Raw genomic sequence first — 12,984 nt, 5'->3', positions numbered from 1 at the left:
TGTCTATGCTGCAAAGATTTTGGTGTTGAATAGTTCATCGTTATGTACCTAGAACTAAAATAAATGAGTAGTCCGTTAAATTTGTAAAAGTAAAAATTCCCAAATGTGTTAACCGTGATCTGTTTTAGAACACAATACAGTCACAGACATCCCTCAACCAGTTTACAGTAACCAGAGTCATTTTAATGAAAAGAAGACTGAGTCCTCTTGAGGAAAGACCTAGCTATATAGCCCAAAATGGATATTGTTAATATTTCTCCTAGCTTTTCCCTAAAGACCTGCAAATATTTACCATGGTTACTATGAACTGGTGAAGGTGAAATCATCAGACTTTTCAAGGACATTTGACATTGACTCTGACCTCCCACTGATGCCTGGAGATAAAAATAGAACTGTAATGTACTAGTCAGAAGAGAGGCTTATGAAGGTCACATAATCAATGGAGTGTGTCCATTTCATAGTAGACCCAATGGACACCTAAACCCACACCGTGACTATCTTCTGAGTTCCAAAATACATCATCAGATAGCACATGCTCATCAGCGGACTTGGTTCTTTAACCCGTGGAAAGGGCTTTGTTATGGTAGGGAAAGCCTAGTGAAAACCCCTAGATCTTCCTTTACACATAAAATATTAAACCGGAAACAACACCACATCCCAAGAGGGATTTCAGAGATTAATGTCACTATCAAGCCCCTAAAAGTGCTGGAGTTTATTCCTACCACAGCTAATTCAACTTACCTATTTTTTTTTTTTTTTTTTTTTTTGCGGTATGCGGGCCTCTCACTGTTGTGGCCTCTCCCGTTGCGGAGCACAGGCTCCGGACACGCAGGCTCAGCGTCCATGGCTCACGGGCCCAGGCGCTCCGCGGCATGTGGGATCTTCCCGGACCGGGGCACGAACCCATGTCCCCTGCATCGGCAGGCGGACTCTCAACCACTGCGCCACCAGGGAAGCCCTCAACTTACCTATTTTGCTTGTGCAGAGGACAGATGTAAATAACCATTATGAAATGAGATTATTGAAAATATAATCATGCAGTGATTCCAATTGCATCTGCTAATCTAGATGTAGTTTCATTGCTGGAGCAAATCATTACATCTCCTGTCAACTGATAGGCAATGATAGATGTGGACAATGCTTTTCTTCTCTAAACTTTTGAGCAAAGAGGTAGTTTGCTTTCAGCAGGTAGAGCCAGAAACACAATTGTACTATTCTAGCTCAGGGGTATATCAACTGTTAAGCTTTCTGTCATAGTCTAGTCTGTAATGACCTGAAACACCTCTAAGTTCAAAAGGATGTCATGTTTATACATTACATTTATGATGCGGTGATTTTGCATCTGATGAACAGGAAGTATCAGCAACTCTAGAGACTTTGACATGCATGTTAGAATTTGGGAACGCATCCCACAAAATTCAGGGACTTGCCACCTTGGTGACATTTCTAGGGGCTCCATCTCATAGGAATGTTGAAATATCCTTTCCAAGATGAGAGATAAATTGCTGCATCTTGTCCCTCTACTATTGAGAAAAGTTTTAACAGTCTATGGGTCTCTTTAGATTTGGGGTGCCACATATATCTCACTTTGCTGTATTATTCTTACTCATTTATTTAGTATCCTGAAAAGCTGCCAGTTTTGAGTGAGACTAAGTTTCTGCAATATGTCCATCTGCCAAGAAAGCTGTTCTGCTTGGACCATATGACTCAACGGATCCAATTTTGTTTTAAGTGTTTATGGCAGAAAACAAATGTATTGAACCTTTTGCAGGCTGGTATAAATGATTCACAGAATGGAGTTTTGGAATTTTGGAGAAAGCTATAACAGTTCTTACATATAACTTTCCTTCTGAGACATCACTTCTTTTTGATACCTTGCCTTAGCAGAGATGAAGTGCTTTATTTAACACAGGGCAGCCAGTTATCATAAAGCCTGAGACGCCCATCATGACCTGGGTTTATCTCAAGGAAATCAATTGCTGCTAAGAAAGTACATGGATACAAAACTTCAAATTTACAAAGTTCTATACAGGATGGAGGCTGACTTTTGCAAATAATACTTTAATTTTTTTTTTGGTTAAAGGAAAATAATTTTTATATTCAAATGCATATAAGTCTTAAGCAACTTACAGAATTTACTGTTGGAGTAAAAATGATTTTGGGAGCAAGACAAGCACCTCAAAGAGGAGAAGCAAAGATTAAAGAATTGGAGGCTTCCCTGGTGGTGCAGTGGTTGAGAGTCCGCCTGCCAATGCAGGGGACGCGGGTTCGTGCCCTGCTCCGGGAAGATCCCACATGCCGCGGAGCGCCTGGGCCCGTGAGCCATGGCCGCTGAGCCTGCGCGTCCGGAGCCTGTGCTCCGCAACGGGAGAGGCCACAACAGTGAGAGGCCCACGTACAGAAAAAAAAGAAAAAAAAGAATTGGGAGCCGCTGTAATCAAGGCAGGCTCTGCCTCCCAGATACCCTGCTCCTGAGCTGTGTTCTTTCCCAACAAAGCCTGCTGCCTGACAGCACCAGACCCTGTGCAGAAAAAAAAAAAAATTGGTTTATTTGTTTTGTTTAAGTAAATCAATAAACGACAAATGGTCTTGAATAAGGAGGGAAGGGGGCAAGGCACAACCTTTAAAAGAATGATATAGCCATAGGACATGACAAAAACTGTTTAGAACCAACCTGGTCCAAGATGGCGGAAGATTTGACTCCCAGTGGACCTTGGGCTTCATTATATGCTCATTGTAATACATTAGCATGCTAAATGACACACCCACCAGCACCATGACAGTTACGAGGCTAACTATAAAAGACCAAAAAGTGGGCGGTGGCCCAATTCCTGGAAATCCCCATCCCTTCCCCCAAATAGTTGGAATAATCCTCCCACTCATTAGTCTATGAAATTACTCACCCCTATAAAAACTGACAACCCTGTACCCTGGGGCCTCTTACCTTCAGAGATGGCCCACACTCTGTCTGTGGAGTATGTATCTCCCTGAATAAACCTTCTTTCACTTTACTATAGCTCTCTCTTGAACTCTTTCCTGTGCGAAGCCAAGAATCCACACTTGGCAGCCGTCCCAGGGACTCGCCTGAGACCTGGGACGTGACCATCTTCTCGCACTCCACTTTATCTCCTGCAAGTCTGAATTGAAATAATAAATATTAAATTAGCTTTCTTCTAAAGGGATTTTTACATTTTCTTTAGTTTATGATAAGCCTAGAATGTGTGGTAACTTGGAATAAGACAAAAAAAGATTTGAACGGAAAAGGCTGTGATGAACTACAAGGGGATGATTGGGTTCTATGGATAAACTGAGGAAGATAAGGATGCCAAAGATTCCACAGTTAAGTCATTTGCTGTTTTTTGTTTGGTTATGAGTTCTCTCCTGTGTGGTCAGGTCACTGGAAGTTGCTGTTCTCTTGCTCTCTGTACATCCCCAGCTAGACCAGTGCCTGGGGTCTAGTTACACCCTACTCACATGACTGACCTTCCTACATACTGTCCCCAGGCCCCAGCTAGAGATTGTTCTTATCAAAGAGGAGGTGAGGGGCCTGCCCGCTGCTAGTTTCCCTGGTAACCAAAGAGCTAACCTGACTTCAATTCCCCCTATAACTGGCAATCTCCTCTTCCCCCAGGAGCAAAGACTGGCACCGTGTGCTGCCCACCATCTGCTGCACATGGTGGGGTGTTGCTTCAGAAGTATAAGATCCCGCTATCCATTAAACCATTGATGTCTCTGTCACTGACTCCGGGCTCTTTCTTTGTCTTGAAGCTGGGCAACTACAGGCCTTGAAGGCCAGTGGGGTGCAACCCAACACCTCCTTAATGCCCATATTTTGTTTACTGCGTACAATCAAAGTTGTTATTGACAATTTGGAGAGTAATGCAAAAGACACATTAGTGGTAGGATGTTAGCAGTTGCAAAAAATAAGCCTCAATTTTGGTGATTTCAGATTGAGCTGGAATAGAACTCCCTTGGAAAAATTTAAAGTATATTTATAATAATAAAACCAACAACAATAGTGGTAGTTGTAATAATATAAACAATGATAATGACTGCCAACATTAATGCACACTATCTGCCTCAGGTATTGTTGAAGTGCTTTACCTGGATTATCACTTAATTATCACTATAATATATGAGGTAAAACTGTTGTTCCCTCTGTTTTCAGTGAAGAATTTGAGTCACCAAACATTTAAGAAACTTGCCAAAGATCAAACTTCTTACAAATGAAAGTCGCAGAGAGTCAGAGTTGGTAGACTTAGCTAATCACCCGTACACTAGTATACTCTCCATTTACAGAAATGAGGGGAGAGGGAATTTAGCCTTTGATTTATATTAATTGATAGAGTAATTCTAGAACACTGAGCTTCTTTGGGTTATGAATGCTATATTTGTGTTTATTTTGTATGTATTTCCTACCTTTTAAGATTATTTTTCATTTTATTTATGTGCGACACAATTGTGTCATGAAATAAATATCACTAGAAATATATTTCTCATACTGTCAACTGGTTGCGAAGTCACGTACTTATAACTGTTTAAAACTGAGCAAGTACTATTATGTAAACAGATGTTTCATCCTCCATAAGACTGGTGATTTATGAAATACATTTTGTAATAAGTTAAGAAGACTGTAGAAATATCACTTCCCCAAATGAAACAAAAGAATCAATTTATTACACAGAAAATGGGTAATGTGCAAATTGGATTCTGTGACAACTCATTGAACAATCATGAGCAAACACAATAAAATGTAATTTCCTTTACCTTAAATTCTTTAAAGTTAGCAGTTAAAGCTGGATTCTCATATATGCCATTCCATATCTTCCAAGAAAATGATTTTGTGTGTCAAATATCTGTAGCAAGGATAATTCATGAGCTGAGATTTTAAGGGTGAAGAAACCAATGAAAAGTTGCACTGGTGTTCCTTTGCTTCAGACTTATAACTGCACAATGTTAATTTTTTTTTCAGTTTTGTGTGAGCTCATGTAGTGACAGGAAAGCATAATATAATCAAGACAGCAGGGAGCTTCTCTCTACAACTCGAATGAATTTACATTTGTCCATTATGTAAATGATTCTTCACCATTTGCCTATTTGAAGTAGTGGCAGAGTGAATTTCCATGTGCACTTATGAAAGTGTTTTCAAAGGCTTTCTACAATGATACAAAAATACTCATTTTTTCATTAATATTAAGATAAGTTACTGGTGTATTTCTATCAGAAATAAGAAATTGGTCAAATGTGTTCTTATTTTCTTTATTTATCTTGTATATGATTTATCCTGCAAAGCTAAGTCTGTTAATAGATTTATTTCATAACCTGAATTAGCCATGATTATAGTTTTAATAGTTGGAGGTCATTAAATACTTTTTATAATGTTTTTATAATAATTAGTAAATCCTCTAAAGTTTTCACTTAAAAGGGTGTGAAAACTATGTGTTAAATAAGAACAAAAATAAAATAAAAATATTATCACATCTATGACAGATATCTTTAATCAATAAATTCTAGAAATTTATCAAATAGAAAGTTTCCAGCCTCTGCAAGTTTTGAATTATATCCCTCTGGTTTTATTCTCTTGTAAGATAAATATAGTTGAATGAATTTTGCTGTAAATATGAAAAATACTTTCATCCCCAGAAGTTAAAGTGCATTTTAAAATGAATGCTTTTCAACATATTTCATTTAATAGTCAACGTTACTTTTGACTCAATGAATGCCATATATTTTTTATTCCTGAAATTTAGTTCACTTTATAGCAGTTGCACAAGTAGTCACTCACTCAGTCAGTGCAATTAATAACATACGGCAGGCAAGTAGTAAAAGTGTTTAAACCATTTATTTTCTTTAGTGCAGACTTGGGGAGGTTTGCTATGGCACAGATTTTTCACTAGTAAGCAAGTTTCTGTTCAGTAGTGTATATGACATTTTTTTCTGAGTTTATTGTCCAAAGAATAGTCTAAGCTCACAGCTCCATCCTCCTCAATGAATACTTCTCCCAAATTGCTCATCTACTTTTATGCTTTAACTATCACGTTTGTGGCCACAAACCTCATATTAACAACAAGTGCTCTAATTTTTTGTTTCTCTAATTATCTATTCAAAGCTACCTTCAAGGTATCTCCACTTTTATTTTCTCCCAACCACACAAATTTAATAGTCATAAACAAAAAGCTGTTTTTCTATTGCTCTTGTGCCTCTTCTTACCCTAGACTTTTCTTTTGCATCTGTAGATCATGCCCAGTCTGCCCTCTGCCCAGACTTGAAGGCTTCAATTTCTACTTCAGTGTCCACTTACATCCAGTACCTTCCATCGCTCTACTCTGGGCTTGTGTTCCTGCTTTAATTTGTTTCACAAAATGCCTTTATTTTGTAGTACCTCTGTCATCAAACTAAATCCCTTAGGCATCTAAGACTTTTCTGTAACTAGCAGAATGAGTTCTTTTCAGAGTCATACTTATTTCTTATAACCATGCAAACCAACACCTTTAGTTAAGTCATCTTTATGAATACTACTTCTCCCCTTGTATCTCCTTCTACACACACACACACACACACACACACACACACACACTATTCATATTGGCAACTGTTCCTTTCCTCATTTTATGCCTCACATGGGCAACCGTTTCTAATATGCTCAACTAATTCAAACCATATATTTTACTCTAAAGGTTGCCTAAGAATTTTCTTGCAAATTCTGAATTGCTTATGCTTAAATATTTCAATTCTTGATATTCTCTTTTTACTACCTCATCCACTGTGTGATGCATGGTGACCTGGAATTTAAGGAAAAATTCTAGAAGGATTTTCTAGAGGGTGGATGTTTTCTTTCATTTAAATTTTGATTAAATATATTGACATTATTTTAACACAATAGCACTTGTTTAAAAATGTTTCCTTATTTATAAATCAGTTAGATATAATAGTAAAGGTCATAAAAACCAATTGTAATAAAACTATAAATTTCAGGATTTCTATGGGAACCTAATGCAAAATGTAATTCAGAAGAGGATATACGAAAGCAGATTCTGTAGAAATTCTCTGAGTTCAAATATGTCATCGTAGATTTTCACTCTGCTTCCAAATGACACAAGCGTGATATAAAGTAAACCTCTTTAAGTTTTTTATCATTTAAATTTGTGAATTTATTATCCATTCCAGCTTTTTAGTGTTTTTTAAAGACGTGGGTGGGATGCAGGCATTACTTCTTGCACCATTTTGGCTTCATACCACTAGATTTAAGCATTTAACAGTTGGAAGCCTCTTACGTGTTCATTTGTAGAAAATGAACTAGGGAGGATGGTTTCACAGTGACTCTCCTGCCTTCTCTCTGCTCCAAGTGGAACATCTGCTGGAGGTATGTGCATTCTTTCTGCAAAGACATGATGTCCTTGTACCCATTTTCAATTTCGTAATGATTGTCAGTGAGAACTGGTGAAGCGTGAAGTAGAGAGTGCAAGTTTGGTTGTCAGGAACAGCAATGATCTGTGCTAGATAGGAAGGTTAGATAGGAAGATAGAGGTTAGATAGGAAGAAAGGAGTTGATGTATTAAAAACTATGCTGGATTGAGGTCCTCTGGAAACCAAATCAGAGACATTTATTTGCATGAGATGTAACAGACGGTGCTCTTAGTCACAATTGCCATAAAGGAAAGGAAACAATGACAGTTTGAACCTTGATGTAGTTGAAATAGAGGTTTCATTCACTCCTATGAGAAGCTCTAGAGTTTGTATGGCCAAATAGACTACAAGATCAAAATGAAAAATTGCAATAATGACATAGTCAGAAAATTAAAAAGAGGAAAGAAAGAAAGAACAAATGAAAGGGAGAAAGACTGAGAAGAGACTAGTGAATAGCTGTAAAACTAATCAAATTGAAAAGGAAAAATGTTTTAAATGAATAAAAAATCATAAATATCATGAAAAATAAATTAAAAATCATAAACTGCATATATTGGCAGAGCATAACAGGAAATATCTCATAAAACTTTGTGCACTGCACTAAATTTGGGTATCTTCACATAGTAGAAATCTATTTTAGTATTAACATAAAATTTCATGTTGTAAAGCCTCCTAAATAACCATTAACAAGATACAAGGACACATTTTTAACAGAATTAACTTGTAATTTTTAATGCCTGGATTTAGGAATAGTAAAATAAATACTGGGTTTTGATAAGCCCAGTGGAACACCAGGATATTTGAAAAGATAAAAAATTATTAATTTTAGTCATGAATTAAATTAATCAATACATAAAATATCTACTATGACATTAATAACACTCAAATACAACTGATTTTTTTCAGGCAGTATAGACCTTTCTTCTTTCTTATTTTCCCTATTTTGCAACTTTTTGCTCTTTTTCAATTTTTTAAATTTATTCTCTTGTTTTTTCCATCTGCCTCTTTCTAATGTTTATTATTGAAGCTAGATTTATGGATGTCAAAGGAACATATTAAACCCCACAAAATTTAGTAATAATGACTCCTCTGAAAATACGAAGTAAAGGCCAAATGCTGTTGAGTGGCATGTAGATGGAAACTCAAGAAAAAATAATATTTATTATAAAATTAAGCTTATCATCAAATTTGTAAACATGTAAATGGTGTTAGAGACTAGATTTTTCTGTCAGTTTCTCTATATCAGTAGAAAAGGCAACAAGTGCAGAAAAATAAACAAGCAACAACGATGACCTTCCACATGCTATCTGCACTCTCAATATTTTTGTACTTATTTGACATAGCAAACTCTTAATGAAATGCATGCTGGGGTAAGGAATGGCGCTGGGGCAGATCGTTGTAACACTCTGCTGGTAAATAACATTGCTCCCCTCCTAATTCTAAGAATCATTCAGTTTCTCTAAGGAAATATATATATTTTGTTGTTGTTGTATTGTTTGTGGGAGGAGGATGAGATGTCAATTTTGAAGCAATGGAAAAGAAGGAAAGATGTAAAGATAAAAACTGGAAAGACTAATTCCAGAACTGATTTTCAAAATTGCCTGAGAGAAATAATCTATATTGTCAGAAATCAGGATAGTGATTTCCTTTGGGAGTTGCTACTAGAAGCAAAGATGAAGGAGGCTTCTAGACTAAAATGTTTAACAAAATTAGTGTACCCCCTAAAACAGTAGCTCTTTTTTTTTTTTTTTTTTTTCAGTACACGGACCTCTCACTGCTGGGGCCTCTCCCGTTGCAGAGCACAGGCTCCGGACGCGCAGGCTCAGCGGCCATGGCTCACAGGCCCAGCCGCTCCGTGACATGTGGGATCTTCCCGGACTGGGGCACAAACCCGCGTCCCCTGCATCAGCAGGCGGACTCTCAACCACTGCACCACCAGAGAAGCCCAGTAGCTCATTTTTAATGCTTCAAGAATACTTAAAAATAATTTTTTTAATGATTAATGTAAACTATGGAAATAGCACACAAAATAAGTACACAACTAATCATGGTAATTCATACCTGTTTTTTTTGTTGTTGTTGTTTTTGTTTTTTTTCGGCTGTGCCATGCGGCTGTCAGGATTTTAGTTCCCTGACCAGGGATTGAACCCAGGCCCGCTGCAGTGGAAGCCCAGAGTCCTAACCACTGGACCACCAGGGAATTCCCTCAGGTCTGTATACTCTAATCATGTGATAGAGAAGATTCTAAGATATTCCCCTAAGATCCCTGCACTGTAGTGTAAATGACTTATATAATCTCCTTCTCTTGAGTGTGGGTGTAGTCTGGAATATAATGGGATATCACTTCTGTGATTAGTTTACTAATAAGCTAACTGTGTGTTATGCAGAAGGGAGATTATTCTTGTGTGGCTGACCTAATTACGTAAGCTTTTAAAAGAAGGTGAAACATCAGAGATGGAAGAACACAAATGAAGATGAGAATTCCATCAATAGTCTATCATAGAAATCAATTAATGAAATTTATTTTGAGTTCATAGATTTTTATTTTATTGCATTTTCTCTTTAAAATTTTAATCTAATTATTATTGTTAATTATTATAGGTACAATTATCTTATTTTATTAATTTCAACTCTCACCTTTCTAATTTTCTCTCTTCTACTTTTTTTGGGTTTAATTTGATTTTCTTTTTCCAGCATCTTAAGGGAATAATTTAAGTCATTGTATTCATAATTCTTTTTTTTCCTAATATAAATACTTAAAGACACATATCTCAAGACTGTTTTAGCTATATTGAACAAATTTTGATTTACTGTGTTTCCATATTTACTCATTAAAATATTTTCTATTTTCCTGAGTATTTTTTTGTCCCAAGTGTTATTTGTAAGTGAATTGTTTAGTTTCTGTACACTTGAATATTTTAATATGCCCCTTTTTGTGAATTACTAATTTAATTATGCTGTATAAATGGACTCATACAATATGTCGTATCTGTGGATGTCTTTTTATATCTGGAATAAAATTTACAAGGTTTTTCTATATTGTAGCATGTATCATTACTTAATTCTTACAATGAATAATATTTCATTGTATGGATATAACACATTTTATTTGCTCATTTATCAGTTGATGGACATTTAGATTATTTCTACTTTTTGTCTATTAATAAACCATGCTGCTGTGAAAAAGTGAAGAGAAGTTATGGTAGACATATGTTTTTATTATTCATAGGTATATACATATGAAAATACCAAGGAGGGGAATTTCTGGATTATATGGTATCTCTATTTTTAACATTTTGAGAAACAGCTGAACTATTTCCCATGGAGTCTATATCATTTTACATTCCTACCACCAATTTCTCAACATCCTGGCCAGCTAGTTTTATGATCTGTCCTTTTGACTTTAGTCATCCTAGTAGGCATTAAATAGTGAATATACTGTGAATATCCTACTATATCAGTATCAGAGATGATCATGTGCTGTGTGTCATTTAATCTATTAATAGAGTATATTATATCGATAGTTTTTACGTATAAAACTGCCAATGCATTCTCTGGATGAAGCCCATTTAGCCGTATATACTTATTTTTATATATTGTTGGATTCATTTTTTCCGAGTATTTTTTGAACATTCTTTGTCTATATTCATTAAGAATATTGGTCTATAGATTGCTCTTATAATGTCCTTATACTAGATGGAAAATAGCCACCTGTCTTATTTCTATAGCAAGGAAACATTTTTTCACACTAATTCATGAACTCATTCTGTTCTATCATGATACATGCAGAAATAATGCAAATTTATATTAACATAGGAAAATTAATCATCATTATCATGAGGTGTTTCTTTTCAATGAAAGAGAAGCATGTAATTTCCATGTGCAGATGCACATTTAATGGGATCAGCTGTATGGTGACGGACAGAAACTACATTTTTGGTGGTGAACATGTTGAAAAGTATGCAGAAGTAGATAATATCATGTTGTACACATGGAACTTACATAATGTCATAAACTGACATTACCTCAATAAAAAACAAATCTAAAAAAAGCACACTTAAGAAGGAAATTACTGTCTTGCTTTATGGTGCTTTTAAAAATGATTTTCCTCCTTCAGTGTTGTTACTTCAAATCTAATAAATTTAAGATGTATATGTAGGGTAGTGTTTATATCTCATATGTGGTTGGCCCATAAATATTATTTAAAATATGCACAGTTTTACATTAGGGTATTATTTCCTGACCTCTCAACTAAAGTTTATAAATAACTGATTCTGACATTCTGTACATTGTAATATAAATGAGCATGGGGTACAATATCAACCTCTTACCATGACTGATCACTAACACTCAAGAATGTTTTATGTTGGAGTGGAAAAGACTTGACTATCATTGAATGGAAAACAGAAACATGATTATACTTAGAAAATAAAGGCAGTAAATGGTTCATTTGCTCTCTTTCCATTTGCAGAATTGTAATAAAAATGCCAACTAGATTGATATTTAGGCAAAAGTACATTGCAATGAAGTTCAGATTATAAGAGGAGCTGCATTAATATACAACATTCTTGTTTGAGCCTGCTTTTCTATTTCAATTTCAAGAGTACTTGGGTATTTTAATTTCAGTTATAGATACCCATTTAGCAACTCTCTTTTCTATAAAATAAATGTTAACACTTCTAAGTTATTCCATTTTACCATGTTTTCTTAGATTTTAATCTTAATATTAAAAAAAATCACAACATTTGAAAGAAGTTACAGTCCTGTATATCACACAGAGTACTGAATGCCTTCTAGTTCACACATTATTAGGCTGCTGTAGCAGCAGCTGCATAGGATTTAGCACAACATATGGTGTTGATTCTTTCTCTTTTTTAATGAAAATCTGATGTATAAATCTCTTGCAACAAACTGGTGGTGAAATGTTTAGCAAAGCTATAACACATATTACTTGATACTTAAAAATGCCACCTTTTTTTCTCGTGAGCAAAATGATGACAGACGTATGAAGGTATGCTAAAAGAAGAGCGGAAATAAAATGGAAGGGAAGAATGAGAAAAAATGTAGAATTACAAGATAATAACTAATACTCCCTAAAATGAGTCTCATAAAATAATGTTATTTTTATTGGTTAAATAATTATTTGAGCGTAATTTTAGAGTTTTTTAAAAAATTTTAAAGTATTAAGGTTGTAGTATGGTGTTTTGTGTGTTTTATTGAGGGAGGGTAGAGAGGTAGTACAGCAGCTAAAGAAAAACTACACTGTTTCAGGATGTGTTAGAATGCTAGGTAAGACATTTCAAATAAATGTTCTTAATATGAACAATATCAATTTTTAAAATATAGAAAAATTGTATTAGCAATTAAAATAAAACGAAAAGTGTCATACAGGTTCTAGCTATACATATTCCAAGAAACAAACCTTGATGAAGATTGCCTTTCTTATTCATCAGTTCCTATTTTTCTATGCCCATGGCATTTATTCTTTCTAGAAATTAACTAGTGACTTGATATCATCTCATGTAAGAACTGATTCTGACTAAAATATTTTCCTTATATTCTTGAAGATTCCCTGTT

The sequence above is a fragment of the Orcinus orca genome, chromosome 11 (assembly GCF_937001465.1).
Source record: "Orcinus orca chromosome 11, mOrcOrc1.1, whole genome shotgun sequence".
Classification (NCBI taxonomy): Eukaryota; Metazoa; Chordata; class Mammalia; order Artiodactyla; family Delphinidae; genus Orcinus; species Orcinus orca.
Note: the sequence above shows the minus strand (reverse complement) of the source record.